Here is a 19,429-nt window from a genome sequence, read left to right as displayed (position 1 = left end):
CCTTGTTGTATGAATTTGCCTCCTTTGGATATATGCCTAAGAGTGGAATTGCTGGGTCTTGTCGTACATTGATTCCCATTTTCCTGAGGAATCTCCATACTGCTTTCCAAAGTGGCTGTACGAGTTGGCACTCCCACCAGCAGTGGAGGAGTGTTCCCCTCTCTCCACATCCTCTCCAGCATAAATTGTCTTCGGTGTTTTTGATTTTAGCCATTCTGACAAGAGTAAGATGGTATCTCAGAGTTGTTTTGATTTGCATTTCCCTGATGGCTAAGGATGTTGAGCACTTTCTTAAGTGTCTCTTGGCCATTATAGCCTCCTCTATTGAGAATTCTCTGTTTAGTTCTGTACCCCACCTTTTGATTGGATCCTTTGGTGTTTTGGAGACTTGCTTCTTGAGTTCTTTGTAAATTTTGGAGATTAGCCCTCTGTCAGTTGTGGGGTTAGTGAATATCTTTTCTGATTCTGTGGACTGCCTTTCTGTCTTGTTGAGTGTGTCCTTTGCCTTACAGAAGCTTTTTAGTTTGATGAGGTCCCATTTGTTAATTTTCAATCTCAGTGTCTGTGCCACTGGTGTTAAGTTCAGGAAGTGGTCTCCTGTACCAACTCATTGAAGAGTATCTCCCACTTTCTCTTCTAAAATTTTCTGTGTGGCTGGATTTATGTTGAGATTTTTGATCCATTTGGACTTAAGTTTTGTACAAGGCGATTATATGAAATCTTTTATAATAAATGTACTTCCTTCCTTTCATAGTCATTACAATTGCACATTTCAAAGCCTTCAAAAGATAGATTTCACACAAATATTTACATCTATAAAATACAAAACATTAGCACCCTGACAATATTCATAGGGTTTTGCTGCAGTTTCATTTTTTCTCAAGATTTTGATACATACAAAAGGATTTACACTTGACTGTATTCATAGGTTTTCTATAAAATATGTGTTTTTTATGTGTCTATAGATGACTGTGACTTGCAAAGACTTTATCATTCTTTTTACATTCATAGCGTGTGGCAATGTTTTGTTTTTTCTTTAACAAAGAAAGTTTTCCTAAAAATGAGAGGTAGTCATTCTATTGACACATACAGGCCAGGCACTGATGGCACTTTAAATCCAAACACTTGGGAGACAGAGGCATATGTGGTCTGTGAGTTTGAGACCACCCCATGATACAATCAATCTAAAAGAGAAGCAGAGCCAAATGGTGAGAGCCACAAGTTGATCTCAGCACTAGGGGAGTGGAGACAGGGATGAATGTGATTGAGTAAAGAGAAAATGCATGCAGCAAAGAGACAGAAATTCAGGAATAAGTCTGAGGTTGAAAAGAGAAGGCATTTAGTGTGAGGATTATAGTACACAGGATACCCCATTTGTTCTGAGTATTTGTAGATAAGAACCTGTGTTTGGTTGCACTATTTCTCTGATCTTTCAGATTTAGCCTCATACATGATTCAGGAATTTTATTACAGAGAAATATTAGAATTCTGCTATCAATAGGGTTTTCCTCCAGTATGTTTTCTTTTAAGTATTTGAAGTCTACTGTGCTGAGCAAAGATTTTACCACATTGAGTACATATGTAAGGTTTCTCTCCAGGATGGGTTCTTTTATGTATTTGAAGATTCCTGGATCATGCAGAAGCCCTACCACACTGATTATATTCATATGGTTTCATCCAGTATGTGTTCTTTTATGTATATGAAGATGACTGTGCCAAGCAAAGGCTTTACCACACTTATGACTTTCATAGTGTTTCTATCCAGTATGACATCTTTTATGCACTTGAAGATAACTGTGGCAAGCAAAGGCTTTACCACACTGAGTACATTCATAGGGCTTCTCTCCAGTATGTGTTCTTTTATGTCTTTGAAGATGACTGTGCTGAGCAAAGGCTTTACCACACTGATGACATTCATAGGGTTTCTCTCCAGTATGTGTTCTTTTATGTACTTGAAGATAACTGTGCTGAGAAAAGGCTTTACCACACTGAGTACATTCATAAGGTTTCTCTCCAGTATGAGTTCTTTTATGTACTAGAAGATTACTGTGCTGAGCAAAGGCTTTACCACACTGAGTACATCCATAGGGTTTCTCTCCAGTGTGTGTTCTTCTATGCACTTGAAGATGACATTGCCAAGCAAAGCCTTTACCACACTGATTACATTCATAGGGTTTCTCTGGAGTATGTGTTCTTCTATGTACTGGAAGAGCACTGAGGTGAGCAAAGGCTTTACCACACTGATGACATTCACAGCGTTTCTCTCTGGCATGTGTGTTTTTATCCATTTGAAGATGACTGTGGCATAGGTAGGCTTTACCACAGTGATTACATTCATGGAATTTCCCTCCAGTCTGTGTTCTTTCATGACTTGGAAGCTGATTGTCATGTACAAAGTATCTATGACATTCAGTATATGTAGGTTTCTCTCCCTTTGAACTTCGGTCATGCCTGCAAGGTAATTGACACATGTAAAAGCTTTACTATATTCATGACCTCTGATGGGGTTTGGACTAGGGATGTACCAAGGGGAAAGAGGGGTGGGAGGATGCAAGGGGATAAGAGGAGGGGTGGGAGAGAGAACTGGGTTGGAATGTAAAATGAACTCATGATTAAAAAAATTTTGAAAACTTAAATATTTATAACTACAAATTAATTTTACAATTTTGTCTAATTTTAAAAACTAATCAGGTATTAAGCTCATTTCACTTTGTTTACATTCATGGTGTTCTCCTTCATTAAGGATTGTTTTCCATATATGAACATCTGTCTCATGCTAAGAAACTTTATTGCCTTGTTTGGAATTATTGCATATTTTTCTCTATGAGATTTTTTTCATAATTCTGGAGAACAAAAACAATTCATAAATTTATGGCACTTTTAGCATTGACCAATTTTTCTGTATTGTGACTCAAACTACATTTACAAGATGAACCAAGACAATGGGAAATATTTATACATTGCTTGTCCATATAGGGCTTTTCTGCAGTATAAAATGAAGCTGGTAAAGCACTTGTAAATTTAAATGATGCTCAACAATTCTGCTAAACACATTGTCTACTACATATCTTCTAATTGTTCTGAGATGGAGAGAAGTTCATTGTTCCTTTTCATGTCCCTGTGTTCATGTCGTTCACATTTTGAGTTCTATAAGATATTTCTGCTAAAGGAAGACTAAGAAATACAAAGGCTTCCACACTGAAATAATGGATTTTGTCTTTGTGTTCTTCATGGGCATAAGATACAGGGATTAAGGATTTACAAGTCCACCCCCAACTAAAATCATGATTCAAAGTATCTTATTGTACTTAGCAAAATTCGAACATATATATGAGTAACAATAGCTTTACTATGAACTATTTGCTGATGAGAATGTGTTGGAAATATACTTATCACCTTTTCAATGTGTATACCTTCTGTAATATGAGTGGTATGAAACTACATGTATTTGCAATTCTCAACAGCACATCTCTGATGGAGCTATGACTCAAATGGCATTAAGACAGTCATATCTTGTCTTCCTTCCTAAGGGAGGACTTGCAAACATAATGCACTTACTACCTGATAAGGTATATGATCTCGTGACAATTTAATGATAGTCACTGCACTTTATTTTTATTTTTTTATTTTTTTGGTTTTTCGAGACAGGGTTTCTCTGTAGCTATGGAGGCTGTCCTGGAACTCACTTTGTAGATCATGTTGGCCTCGAACTCACAGAGATCTGCCTCCCTCTGCCTCCCAAGTGCTGTGTCACTACACTTTATGATGTGATTATGTACACTGCTGCTTTTCTTTGCAACTTCCATATACATTAAAGTATCTTCAGAGGCAAATTCATATCAGCAAAAACATGAAAATTACCTTGCATGCCTTTGATAATATTGGTGATGTTCTTTGATATTATCATCTTCCCATTTGTAGCCTAAAATATAGCACCAGAAAATGTATGATATGTTATTGAAAATTGCTTGAAATTTAACTGTCTTCAGTGATCCTTAGCAACATGACTGATTTATTTCCTTGGTCTTCTTCATTCTCACTCAAAATTACAAAAAATAATCAAAAACCAAGAAAGAGTTGTGCCCTTACTATGAAGAGTTAAAGAAAATACACAGAATTACCTATAGCCTTGAGGTTCATATGGGTCTCCAGCATCACATCTTTGTAAAGATTCTTCTGTGAAGGATCTAGCAAAGCCCACTCATCCTGAGTGAAGTTGATATGCAAATCTTGATAGGTTACTGCATACTATAATATGCCATACATGTATAAAAAAGCATGATAAAGACAACACTGTAAATGTATACTTCTTCCACAATATACTCATATAATGATGCACTTTCCCATACTTACTCTATGACACACATATTATATTTAAGTCACTTAAGAAGTAGCCTGATATGGTTTAACCTCTATTATTCTGAATGATCAGAATGGTATATTATATCAAAAGAGAAACATCTATTAACAAACACAGAGAGACATGCAAACAGATCAAAACACTGAGTCTACATGAGAGAAATTGTGTGAATAATTCCTTACTATAAACGAGCAACGTGGGTATATTGACTCATTCCTTTAGTCCTACTACTGAGAAGGAAATAGATAGGTATATCTGCTTATCAGGTAAAGGCTCACCTAGTCTGCCAAATCAGTTATAGGACAGCAAGAGGTAAATATTAAGAACCTGTCTCCCATACAAACATCGATGAAATTAACAATAAAGACAGGAAGTACTGAGAGGTGTATGTTTTTCTGAAGTTCAAATGAGAAGTTATGCATTGACTCCTGTTCTGATTCCATCTTCAAGAAAACTGAAGTGCTCCAGTTTTAATTGTAATTTTAATAAATATTACTGAAAGGAACTGTGCATTCAAGCATTTAAACATATACAGATGAAGACACTAACAGTATAAATGTTGATCATAAATAATCAACACAAAGCAGGAGAGATGCTGAGAAGTTAGGTCTTGCTGCAACTTTTATATAAGTGAGCTCATATGTCATGACTTACATTGGGTACCGCAACTATACGTTATAACAAACTCGTGCATTGTAAGATCAGCTTTTGAATAATGTGAGGACCAGGCAAACATGTCATGCATATCGATGTATTGAGACAAAAAATAATATATATTTAAAAGATACACATAAACATATCAAGCAGGAAGAATGTCACACACCTCTAATCCAGTGACTCAGAATGCTCAGGCAGCATTAATGTCATGAATACTGTGAGGCGTTGCCATCCTTTGCCAAATTTAAAAATTCAAGCTGGGACTGAAGACATTCCATGATAAAGTCAAATTTAAACAATATCTATGCAAAAATCCTGCCCTATACAACATACTAGAAGGAAAAATCCAAACCAAGGCAGTCAACTTCACATAGGAAAACATAGGAAATAAATAACCTGACATTGTGAAAACCAAAAAAGGGAAAACACATACACTCATACACAGATGACAACCACCACCATCAAAAAGTACAAAACATAACATTAATTAAAAGACATTATTCCTGATATTTCAATATTAATGTCATCAGCCCCCCAAGCAAGAGACACAGATTAATATTATGGAATCCAAAACAATATGCATCCTTCCACTATATACAAGAAACTCACTTCAATATCAAGATAGATATTACCTCAAGAACAGGAAAGAAAAACAAATTTCAATCAAAAGGAACTAAGATCAAGTTGACATAGTCATGAAAATTAGATTTCAAACAAAAATTAATCAAATGTGATGAAGAGGAACATTCCTTACTCTTCGAAGGAAAACACTACCAATATGACATTTCAATTTTTAAAATCTGAATTCCCAAACACAAGGACTCCCATTTTATAAAAGAAACACATAAAAACTTAAATCACACATTGACTCTCACAGAGATTGATCATGGTAGACTTCAATACCCCTTCTCACCAATGGACAGGCCATCCAGACAAATTTAAATGGAAATATTCTAGATAATGAACTGTACAAACAAAATAAACCCAACATATAATACAAAAATTCCAGTCAAGAATACATCATCTCCTAAGAACAAAATTGAATTGTCTCCAATGTTGATGACATCCTTGACACAAATACAAATCTTAATAGTTACACTAAAATAGAAATAAGTACTTGTGTCCTATCAGGATTACAGCTGTATATGCTTTATAAAAAATTAATGTAAGATTACAAAATCGTGGAAAGTGAATATTTCTCTACTGAAATAAATGGGAAGGGAAGAAATAAAGAAGCAACTTAAAGACTTTCTAAAATTCAATTAAAATGTACATAGACCATACTCAATTTAGGGAACACAGCAAGAATGGTAATCTGCAGAAACTACATAGCATGGAGGGCCTTGTTAGAAAAAATGAAGAAACTTCATACTAACAACTTAACAGCACAGATGAAAGCTCTAGAACAAATAGAAGAAAGCATACCAAAGAGAAGTAGACAGGAATGAACTATCACAGCAATCCTAAAATTAACAAAATACGGGAATCACTGAAACCTAGAGACAAGGTACATAAACACTTATTCAAATGTAACACAACTGAAACCCAGAGAAAGATATTGGCGTTCAAGCTGAAGATCAGAAAATAAAAGCAGCCAAAGCAGAGGTAAATCTTACCTCTGTCATGGTGAAATGACAATCCTGTCTCCATGCATCCTCAGGGATAATGCTTCCCCTGAATCCTCAGAGGCAAGTGCTCTAAGATCCTGTCTCTTCCACCCTTAAGTTCCTTTCTCTGCCCATCCTTGTCCCTCCTGTCTACAGCTCTCTAGTGCTGAGATTAAAGTGACCTCAAGTGTTGGGAATAAATGCATGAGCTGTTATTCCCTAGACTGTTTCACTCTCATGCAGCCCAGTGTAGCCTTGGATTGAGAAGAGATCCATCTACATCTGACTCTTGAGTCCTGGGAATAAAGTTCTGTGCCAACACTATCTGTTTTCTATGGCTAATTAATAAGGCTGCTGGAATCCCAGGTGTGTATCACCACTGCCAGGCTCTAAGGCTGTGAATAGCTTTGCGTTTTGGTCTCCAGAGGTTTTATTAAATCATAAATAATATATCACCACAATTCCCCTTCATTGTCTAACACAAAAAGGAAGACAACTAACATAAGGAATACTATACAATAAGTAAGTTCACTATATGCAAGTAATAAATGCATCAATGATTATTGGCACAGGGAGAATTGGGTTTTGCCTGCCATGATCATATTTTGTTATCCAAAGAAAAGTAGTCAGCCCTTTTATCCTATACATAGAAGAAATTCCAAATGGAATCATCAGCTCATATTTATGCATTTATGTATATGGATACATAAACATGCACACAATAATGACAAAAGAAAAAAGACCAGTTAGAGACATAAAAATTGGTGGCATGTAGCAAGTTTTCTTTGGGACCATGAAGGTGCTCTCAAATCAAGACATGGGAATATCTCATTAGTTTTTATTTCTCAGCTATAACTTGTTTCTTGCTAACCATTATATATTAAGCTGTTTCTCTTTACCTTTATATTGCAGTGCTCTTAGCCTTTGTTTCTGTTTTTCCTACTTTCCTCCTTCTGGGATCTGTTTGTATGGTGTATCTTTTGCCTCTGGTCATGTATATGTCTCTCTCTGTCTATCCCATTCTCTTCAATTCTTTTATATTTCTCCTCCTGTTCATCCTTCCTTCCAGACAGGTCTGCTTATCCCTGTTTTCCCTAGCTATTGGCTGGTCATATTTAGGCCAAATTCCTTAAATAGGCATGGCTAAACAACATCACATCTTTACATAATTGGACAAATGTAACAGAAGAAATATAAAAAACCTTCATATAAAGTAATTTTCCACAGCATAAACAAATGTAATACAAACTTATGTGAATAGTCCACAACAGGGGCATGAAATGATTAGACCAACAAAGAGGAAGGGAGTGATTATGTGTTTATCTTTTAAATATTAATCATAGGCTATAGAGAAAAAGAATTTTCAGAAAATGAAATAATACTGATTAACAAACATTTAAAATTGTTCAACATACTTAGGAACTAGGAAAATACAAATTGTAACTTCTTTCTAACTTTGTATTACCAAAGTTAGAATTCCTAAACTTAAAAAAATAGCACATGCTGGCATTGAATGCAAAAAGAGATCAACCATTTCAAAAATTTTTATAAACTCTAAGTCCAGATATACCATTATGACCCAGAATTACCACCCATATATATATTGAATAAAGACAATATCAAACTCTAGAGACATTTATTAATACACAGTCACTGTGATTTTATTTACAACAGCCAGGAAAAGGAAACACCCTAGATTTGCATCAACTGATGAATGTCCTTGGATGGCAAGCAAACATAAGTATAGTTAATGTATTAAGGATACATCAGCCGAAGGGACCAGCCCTCCCCCAATGTTTTTGGAGACATGACAGTTAAACATGTGCTTTCATGACCTTGCAGCTCCTGTCCTGGTCACTAGGAGGACAGATGTCCTCCTCCTGACAAGAAACCAATCAGAATTTAGCTGGCAAGGCTGTGCTTTAGGCTCTGGCTATGCCTTATGGACAAGTGCACAACAGAGATATGCAGAGCAGAAAAACCACCCTAGGAGGTCCTATGGGCCATAATAGCCACTTTACCAATTAACACAAGGCAGGTCATCCAAACCTGGAAGTGCACCAGTCCTGAGACACCCCCAGACACATCCCTTATGCTGCCCTACAAGATCCCTGCCTCATGATTTCTTGGGGTACTTTTTCAAGTCATCAGCTTTGTTGGGTGGCTGAAAGGACTGAACTAATGTGGTTAGCTTGTTAAACAGCAACAGTAAAAGACTCTGCTTTTTCATCAAAATGGACCTCTTGGTGATTTGGGGATACAGAATTTGGTAAGAATGCAGCAGGATTATTTGAGTCAGATTCACAGACTCATGAAAATTGTCTCTGAACAATAAATAGAAATAATGAAAAATGTGAGGTTTTAGGGGTTGCTTCAGACAATATAGACTTTTGCAATCAAGGCTAAAACGTATTTTGAATCAGAAGACCACATTCGAAGGAAAGAAATTCCCTATAGCATTCCTCTGGCATCCACAAAAGCACTTTCCAATATGTGTATCTGGAAACAGTGTAATAAAGAATGCACTTTTTTACAATAGCAAGACATGTAATGTTCTTTCATTCCCCTAATTAAAGGACACCTTCTGGTATCTTATAGCCATTACACCACAACAACATCGGCTTCCATAATCTACACTCAATCATTCCTACTAACTCTCTTAACTTAAATGACTCTTCTGAATCTTATTCCATTACTAAGACTTTAATGAGCCTCCTTAAGTTTCAAACTTCAACCTGGCCTCCAGCAACATAAATCAGTGTTATTAAAAACCTCCTAGATATTTTCACTTCTCACTATTCCTAATCTTCATCTTTTCTTTGCATTTTGCCTTGTATTCATTTGCAATGTTCATAAGGAGTCAAAAGAACAAGTTTTAGGATTCATTTCTCAGTTGTCAACTGAGATTTGATTTAGAAATAAAATAAAATTGTACGATAACCCGGACCAGATTGTACCTACATGCAAAGCATCCTTCTCAGTTTTATACCTCTAAACAAAATCATCACACTTGGGTAAAAGACAAACATAAGGAAAGACAAAATCAGTAGAATGTTTCATGATCAAATATTCCAGCATCTTTGGAGAAGGATCAAATTTTTAGAAAAGAGAAATGATAAAAGATAAACTACTCGTGAGGATTTATTTAGTCAGTTATTAAGTTAGTAACTTTATTTGACTTTATTTTTACTACATACCACTGGCTGGCACTTAAAGTCCTTGTCGTGGTTGGCTTTTCCTCCATGTGTTGTATGCTAGGATTATTTGGGAAATGGAGCTTGAAATCTATGGCATTTTCTTGATTAATGATTTATGAAGGATGGCCCAGCCCACTCTGGAGCTGTACTGTTCCTTGTAATATGGTTTAGCAATATGTAAGACAGCAAAGATATGTTTTATCTGTCTTTATTTCTAGTGATGGGGGGACTATAGATTTGGAAGGGAGGGGAAGATCTGGGATGAATCCATGACAGGAAAATCAATAAACAAAATATTTTAAATGAAAATATAAATACAAATTTGTAGAAAAGAAAATAACTAAGAAAACTAAAGCAGCCAGGCAGTAGAGCACAATCAGTGGTATTCCTCCAGAGACTAATTTACTTCTTGTCTCTATGCTTTGACATTTATTTCCAGGTAGTCTTGCCTGTATAAAACACTGTAAAGTTGACCTGTAAGGGTAATTATCTCTTTTCTCCCACTAGAATTAACTGAACTCAGGGAGTATACAATGGAATAAAGAAAGCATCTTCAACAAATGGTGCTGGCATAATTGGAGACTGGCATGTAGAAGAATGCAGATCGATCCATGTTTATCGCCATGCACAAAACTGAAGTCCAAATGGATCAAAAACCTCAACATAAATCCAGCCACACTGAACCTCTTAGAAGAGAAAGTGGGTGGTACCCTTGAACGAATTGGTACAGGAGACAGCTTCCTGAACATAACACCAGTAGCACAGATGGTGAGATCAACAATTAATAAATGGGACCTACTGAAACTGAGAAGCTTCTGTAAGGCAAAGGACACAGTCAGCAAGACAAAAAGGCAGCCCACAGAATGGGAAAAAATATTCACTAATCCCACATCTGACAGAGGGTTGATCTCCAAAATTTACAAAGAACTCAAGAAGCAAGTCTCCAAAACACCAAAGGACCCTATTAAAAAGTGGGCTGCAGAACTAAATAGAGAGTTTTCAATAGAGGAGTCTAAAATGGCTGAGAGGCACTTGAGAAGGTGCTCAACATCCTTAGCCATCCGGGAAATGCAAATCAAAACAACTCTCAGATACCATCTCACTCCTGTCAGAATGGCTAAAATCAAAAACACCAATGACAATTTATGCTGGAGAGGATGTGGTGAAAGGGGGACACTCCTCCATTGCTGGTGGGAGTGCCAACTGGTTCAGCCACTTTGGAAATCATTATGGAGTTTCCTAAGAAAAATGGGAATAAACCTACCACAAGACCCAGCAACTCCACTCTTAGGCATATATCCAAAAGATGCCCATTCATACAACAAAGATGTCTGTTCCACTATGTTCATAGCAGCTTTATTTGGAAGCAACCTAGATGTCCCTCACCTCAAGAGTGGATAGAGAAAATGTGGTACATCTACACAATGGAGTACTATTCAGCAGAAAAAATTAATGGAATCATGAGATTCGCAGGCAAATGGATGACACTAGAAGAAACCATCCTGAGTGAGGTAACCCAGTCACAAAAAGAGAAACATGGCTTGTACTCTCTCATATATGGATTTTAGACATAGATCTGGGGAGTGCCAGCCTACAACCCTATGGCCAGAGAGTCTGGGAAACAGAAACTTTATTTAGTGGCTGATCGAAGAAGAGGCAGACTCCCTTGGTTAAGTACTGAGCTGAACTCAAGAAAGCCAGTAACAGAGAGGGAGGACTGATGATCAAAGGGATTAAGACTGGGCTGGTTTAACCCCCAGAAACAGCTGACCAGACAAAGGTTAACTCTTGAATCCCAGGCATCAGCCTGGGAAGCCAGCATGGGACTGATCAAGACCCCCTGAATCTGGATGTCAGTGAAGAGGCCTAGGGAATCTATTGAGCCTTGGGCAGCAGATCAGTACCCATCCCAAGTATACACTCGGACCTTGGACTCCCATAGAACAATGTGAGGTGCACTCTCACCCTGAACTCTTGGGGAAGGGTATAGGCCCTGCCCTATATGAAATGACAGACTATGCACACCCCCATGGGGGGCCTCACCCTCTTTGGGGAAATGAGGGGATAATGGGGGGGCAAGGGAGGAAGGGAGGGAATGGGAGAGGGACCTGGAACTGACTTGTGAAGCAACCTTGTTTCTTATCTAAATTTAAACTGGAAATAAAATTAAAAAAAAATAAGATGAATGGTTCTTTTTTTCTTGTTTGTTTTACAATAAAGTGTTTCTCTGTGTACCTTTGGAGCCTGTTCTGGTTCTTGGTGTGTAGACCAGGCTGGCCTACACCTCACTGAGATCTGACAGTCTCTGCCTCATGAGTGCTGGGATTAAAGATCTTATCCATCAAAACATGGCAAATGAATGCTTCTCACACTCAAAAATAAATTTACAAATTATACACAGGAAAGTACTGGGAAAATGGCAGTGTGCTGATTTTCCAGAAGTAAACATTATTATAAAATTAAGATTCAAAATAGGAGTTCAAAAACACAAAATATGATGACATGAATGGTAATTCCAGTTCTTAAAATATATCATTTTCCTTCAAGAGAAACCATATCAGAAGCTCTTACGATCACTCAATTATAACCCCATTCTTTTTAAAAATGTACACAATTTATAATCACACTCATTAGTAGAGACAGGTGACTGGGAAGGCCTTAAACTTTAGAAACCACAGCATACTTGTATAAACTTATAAACTATCTATGTAAAGATTCCTCATGACGCCAAGGAGAGAGTTCCTCCTATGAAACTCTAGAGCTACAAATTATATGTATGAATATTAACCATTTTTACTTAAAATTACATGTTTTTTAACATTATTTTTTGGACAGTTTTCTCTGTGGCTTTAGAGGGTGTCCTAGAATTAGCTCTTGTAGACCAAGTTGGTCTTGAACTCACAGAGATCTGCCTGCCTCTGTCTTCTGAGTGTTGGCATTAAAGACATGCACCAAAACCACCCGGCTTAGAATTCCATTTTCTAATATTCATACCCTAATGGCTATGATTCATAATAACAAAGATGGTCTTGAGTAAGCTGGAGTAAGCTCTTCTTGCAATCCTGACAAGCACTAAATTTAGTTACAACTAATCCACATTAGTTGGATATTGTTTTCGAATACTCCATATTATCCCCCCAAATTCTGTGAATGGCACAATGGATGTAATCAAATGACATTAGTTTCTGGAGACACTGTTATATAGCACACATTGCCTGAGTCACTTTCAATTTTAGCTCTACAAGAAACTGTGAACATAGCTCTTCTGACCTAACATTTTCTTTTATGAATGATTGGAATACATGACACATAATCCAAGCACTAATAAGCTGTGAAGAATGCGGCCATGAGTCAGTGGCATTCCTGGGTTGGAAAACAAAACAACAACAAGAAAATCACATTTGATGCCCATATTTTTTACCAACTTTCTGATTAAATTCTCTAGCCAAACCAACTCAGGTAGTGAACAGGTTTATTTGTTTGCTATCCCTATGTCACTGTCCATCCTAGTGTGAACATAGGCTACAAACTCAAGCAATAAATAAAGGTAAAACATGAGGAAACATTGCTTCCTAGCTATCTCTCTTGCTTTGTTATTTTCTAGTGCTATGCTTGCTTTCTTACCCAGCCCAGGTCTACTTGCTTAGAGATATGGCTAACTCAAAGGAATAGACTTCACACATCAATCATAATCAACACAACCTATTTCAGTCAAAGCCATCAGATATGATGATCTAAGAATGCCCTCAATTGATGTCCACAAAGGTGTCTCTAGGCTAGGTCATGTTGACAGCTGAGGCTAATTGGGAAAAAGACCATGTATTAGAACACAATGAAGAGTCTATGTGGGAGATGCTTTGAGGAAGAAAATAGATACTGGGAATAATGTAACTGTAAAATCTGTCAGAAATTTGAAACAGGCTTTATAGCCATGAGTTCCAGACACTGGGGTTACTACTAAAGCATAGCAAGTACTGCCCACATCATTTCTTTGGGACATACATGTTAACCTGGAAAACACAATCATGTTAGGAAGGGCAACAGCATTTTATTCAGTTCCTCTATTTTGCTTGAATTTCTGTAACTATAGCAATTTTTTAATGATGTGTTGAGTTCTGTTTTTTAATAACTATTTGCTTTTTGAAGATTTATTTATTTATTATGTGTAGGGAGATATCTATGTACCCTTAGTGCTGACCATGCCTCCCAATAGCTGTTTTATCTCTCTTACATTCTCCATATATGTCCCCACGCACAAAGGTGTGTGGTCAGCTCTATGGGTAAGTAGATCTCTCCCTACAATTCTCACTTTTAGTCTAAAGAAAAGATTTAGACTTTAAACAAAACTAAATTGTGCCAATATACAAAATGCCTCAAACATATATAAAGCATATATACATAGAAGATGATAAAGAAATTATAATCTACCTATATCCTATCCTAAGCATGTCTATCCCATCTAAACCCTAAACATATCTGAAAGAGATGCCTAAGTCTGAACACGTCTTTCTAATTATGAATACAGTCTTCTTCCTGTGGGTATGCCTGCAAGCCAGATGAGGGCACCAGATCTCATTATAGATCCTTGTGACCCAACATATCGCTGATGGAAATTGAACTGAGGACCTCTGGAAGGGCAGTCACAGCTCACAGATGCTCAACATTCTCTCAAGCCCATAAATTCAGTTCTTTAGCCAACTTCTTGTTGGCCTGGTCTGCGGACACAAGAAGTGGCCAGTCAGAACTTCTATTGATTGTGTAAAATTATCACTTCACTACTCACCTTTAAAGACAACTACTATCACAGCAGAAAGGAATTCACCCTCTTTCTGGCCTATGGCTTTCTCTGCAGTTACTAAAATTGTTTTACAGTTGGTCAGTGTACTCAATTCTTACACAGTTCCCACTTCATTTGTAAATGCACCACAAAATCATGAGAAGTTGGAGGATCCTCATTCTCTGATCTATTTCCCTTCCTTCAGACCAGTCAAGACCCAGCCAAGGAAGGAGAGGCAGGACTCTCTTTCCAGCAGTGACCAGCAGAGGCAGGATTAGGTGTTTAAAGAAATTCCAAAGTATATTGTGCCGGGCAAGCCTGAGCTCTGGGAGATGTTCTCAACCTTACTAATGCTGTGATCATTTAATACAGTTCCTCATGATGTGATGACACTCAAACTCTAAATTTAATTTTTTTGCTTTTTTGAGATAGGGTTTGTCTGTATTGTTTTGGACACTGTCCTGGAAGTACCTCTTGTAGACCAGGCTGGCCTCTGACTCACAGAGATCCCCCTGCCTCTGCCTCCCAAGTCCTGGGATTAAAGGTGTGCACCACCAATGCCTAGCTAATAAAATCATTTTTACTGCTATGTCCTAACTGTAATTTTGTCACTGTTATGAATTAAAATACAAATATCTGTGTCTTCTGATGCTCTGAGACCTGTCATATGATAGGGTCAGCCATTCATTTGATTCCCCCAAAGGAAGCCCAGAAACCCAAATTTGCAACTCACTACCTTCAGACTGTGATCTTGTTACCATCTCATTTGTTTCCCCATGAAGTGTGCACAGTGCACTGTTTCCCTGTCTTCTTGTCTAAAGAGAAAAAACCATGCTTCAAACATAATTCCTTTCCTTCTTCTGCAATGGACAATCAAATCTGTGACTCAAACTAGTAATTTTGTATTCTGAGGTGTTGCAGATTTTTAATCTAATATTTAGGGCAGTTTTTCAGGATAAGAAGAGCAATGTCCAGTGGGGCAACAGACAGGGTTCAAGTCCACTCAATCAATATAGGAGACCTTGACATAAAACTACTTTGCAAAGGACTGGAGATGCAGCTCTTCTAGAATTAATATACTTGATGTCACACCAGGAGGTAATGTTGGTTGTGACCCTGAAGTGCTTCCTTGAGCAGCATTTAGAGTCCTGATGCTAATGGAGGGATAGGCCTTTCTACCACTTTAAATCTGGGTTGTCTCCTTTGTTGTTTGAATAGAGCTGGTTAAGCCCCAGGAACACTCACTTACATCTAATCATACTGTATTCTGACAGTCATTGTTAGCATAAAACTTGTCTTTGGAGTATTTGTGTTACAGTCCTCCATGACCAAAATTCTATTTCGTGACTTAATGTTTCCTAAGAACTGCCATCACAATTACACTTCCATGTCACAGTTTAGCAGTGGAGTGCTCCTCTACACAGGAAGTATTGTTTACAAGCTCAACATGATTAAATCCAAGTGCATTGAAAACATAAATAGTAAAATTTGCACGTGCAGAACTTCTAAAGACACTAAAGGGACCACAGCTCTCTGTGTTTGGCAAATCTGTGTTTGATAGTGACAGGACAAGCAATAAGGGTGCCTAAATTTAACAGTGATGTCAACAAAGATATTTCAAAGCACAGTCCCAATAACAATGCTGTGCATTTGCACAGCCAGCAGAGTGAACATACTCAAGAACCCACCAGCTGCCTCAGAGAATTGCAAAGTCCATGCAGGCTCTTAGGACCACATAGAAATAAACCGGGGCACACATGACCATTAGGATCATACAGTACAATACAAGACCAGGCAGGAACATGGCAAACTCTGTTTCAGGCCTCTTATTCCTACCCAGTCTTGGGAGGACACTCAGCACTGGTTCCCATGGCTCGACCCGGCACTTCTCCCTGTCTGGGGATGGTAGCCCCAAGCTCACCATGCCGTGGTTTTCAAGCTCCTCTTGGCTCATCTCCATGCAGTAGCTCTCACAGAACAGCACACAAGACCACCGGAACAGTTTCTCTGCAATGCCAAGCCTGAGGTTCTTGGCCGAAAAGACCCAGCACAAATTCCGACTACCAGGTCACCTTGAGGGACTGATTGGTTAGTGAAGCCTGAGTAATAGGAGATCCTCCCATAGGCTCACACAGTGCCTTAAGACACAGCTCATTGGTTCCTGGACAAAGACCTTTTCTGAGTCAGCACAAACATGCATTTCAATAGTATTTGAATCTGGCTGGAACAGCAGATCCTGATCTCCATAGGCACTTCCTCTTCTTTGTTCTGAACAGAGAGCAGCTAGCAAACTTTTACAGCCTTCTGTACTGCCTGTAATGTACTGAATTTCTGTCACACCTGTGAAAGAGTAGCCAAAATATCAAAAACTAAAGAGTGATTTCAAAAGGCAGGTGGTAGTGGTGAATAACTTTAAGCCCAGCACTAAGGAGGCAGAGGCAGGCAGATCTCTGTGAGATAGAGACCAGCCTAGTCTTCAAAAGCTAGTTCTAGGACAGCCTCCAAAAGAATACAAAGAAACCCTGTATAGAAATACCTCCTAAATAAATAAATAAATAAATGATTTCAGGAAACAATACTAGAGGTTTGTTATGTGGCTTCACACTGAGGTCAGGTGACCTGAACTTGCTTCTTATCCAGTGGCAATAGGGACTTCAGACAACCAGGAAAGAAAATCAGGAACCAGATCACAAGCAAGATAATGGGACTTTCTCCCATCAGAAAGCAAGTTAATGGCTCCATTGCTTTAGGAGTTACATTCCTGAAATTCAGAGCAAACAGTTGAAAAATGAATAGTACTACAGAGTAGCCCTCATGGAATGTTTAATACTTAGAGAATAATTGAGCAAGGCAAACCTTTGTTTAAGGTAACAATTGTGAGCCAGCAAAACTTCCTCACTGGGCGCTTAAAAAAAATAAAAAATACTTGTATAGGAACAGGACTGATAGAATGAATCACTACACATGTGTGGAAATGGATTATTAGAATGCCTTAGGTGTTGGTCCTGATCATTCAACAATGGTTGTCTTACAATAATAATTTCAAGGACCCAGGAGTTGTTCTGTTCAGTAGGTTGAATATCTCAGCTGTTCTTCAATATACACCAAAATCTCAAGGAAGTGACTGTAATTGTGATTAAGGAATGAGGACAAACAGAGAAAGAGAGAGCTTCCTTCTTCAATATCCTTTCTAGATGAAGGCTGCCACCAGAATTTCTGATCCAGATTAAGGATGGATCTTAATCTTTGGTTTTTGTTTTGTTTTTGTTTTTGTTTTGTTTCGTTTTGTTTTGGTATTTTCAAGACAGGGGTTTTCTATGCCTCCATGGAACTCATTCTGAAGACCACTTTGGCCTGAAACTCAGAAAATCAAATGTGTCTGCCTCCTGAGTGCTGGGGTTAGAGGTGATCAGCACCTATCAAGCAGCTGAAAATGGATGTCACCTCAAGTAATCCAGATTAAATATGAGGTTTTAATTTCAAAAACTATGGAAACATCCTGCACAGGTGTACCCAACTCTTTGAGTTTTAGTTAATACCTATAGCTGTCAGTTTGAATACCAAGAATAGCCATCACAACATCCTATGCAGAAGAATATAGAAAGATTTCTTACCTGAAGGAGGTATAGAGATCCTGGGCATTATTTCCAAAACAATACTTTTCCTAAGCAAAGAAGCGTGTGGATTTCACTTAGTGAGTGTATACACATTCAGGTAGTATTCACCCTATTCCTAAGCAGGCTCAGACAAAAAAATCGATTTTTAAACATGATCACAATGTAAATCAGAGACATTTAGGGGCATTTTTTACATTAAGCCAAGCATAAACATGAAGTATAAAAATGATTGAAAGAGCCAGGCATTGGTGGCACACTACTTTACTCCAAGCACTCAGGAGGACCTAAATCCTGCAAAGGAAAGAGACCACAACACATGCCAAGGCTGACCCATTAGACTAATGTTGGAATTTACAATAGATGCTCTGAAATACAGAGGTGCCTGGGAGGATGTTCTAAAAGTTACCACAGACCACAGATGCCAACTTAGAGAGCACTGCACCAAACAAAATGTGATTTAAATCAACATGAGAAGAGAACCTTTTCACAATAAAATCCACTTTAACTAATTTTTGTCAAGTAAATCTAGCCTACAAGAGGAAATCTAAATATGAAGCTAAGAATTACTATATGCAATAGGACAGAATTGATAAATACTCCTGATATAGTTCATCAAAATAGGGTGAAAAATCACACCACAACATCAAAAAACCATAAATCAATACACAGTGCCCAATAATAACTATCAAAAGGATTGTTGTTACTTTCTCATAAAAAGACACTGACTGCCAGGGGCTGGTAGCACACACCTTTAATCCCAGCACTCCACAGGCAGAGACAGGTAGAGGTCCATGATTTCCAGGACACCCAAAACTATTATACAGAGAAAAATTTCTTGAAGAAAAAAATGACACAGACTAACAGAGTGAATTAGAAAATATGATGAATTTTCCTTATGCCTCCATGATTCATTCCTCACCATTAAGTTCACTCACTGATAACTTTAAAGTGATTAAAAAATATTAGAAGGCAATGTATGTAAGAAAGTAGAAGGCATAGTTTATCTTTTTTTTTTGGTTTTTCAAGACAGGGTTTCTCTGTGGCTTTTGGAGGCTGTCCTGGAACTTGCTTGGTAGTCCAGGCTGGTCTCGAACACACAGAGATCTGCCTGCCTCTGCCTCCCGAGTGCTGGGATTAAAGGCATGCGCCACCAATGCCCGGCTTATAGTTGATTTTATATTATATAATAAAATGAAATCCAAGCAAAAGCAAGG

General features: G+C 37.8%; 1 pseudogene; it reads right to left on the bottom strand.

The window, feature by feature from the left end:
- Window positions 1-959: 959 nt before the first annotated feature.
- On the bottom strand, window positions 960-16,602 carry LOC106022704 (annotated as a pseudogene).
- Between the last annotated feature and the right edge of the window lie 2,827 nt (window positions 16,603-19,429).

Source organism: Mesocricetus auratus, unplaced genomic scaffold, assembly GCF_017639785.1.
Source record: "Mesocricetus auratus isolate SY011 unplaced genomic scaffold, BCM_Maur_2.0 Super-Scaffold_100066, whole genome shotgun sequence".
Taxonomy (NCBI): Eukaryota; Metazoa; Chordata; class Mammalia; order Rodentia; family Cricetidae; genus Mesocricetus; species Mesocricetus auratus.
This window is presented reverse-complemented; position numbering and strand designations above follow the sequence as displayed.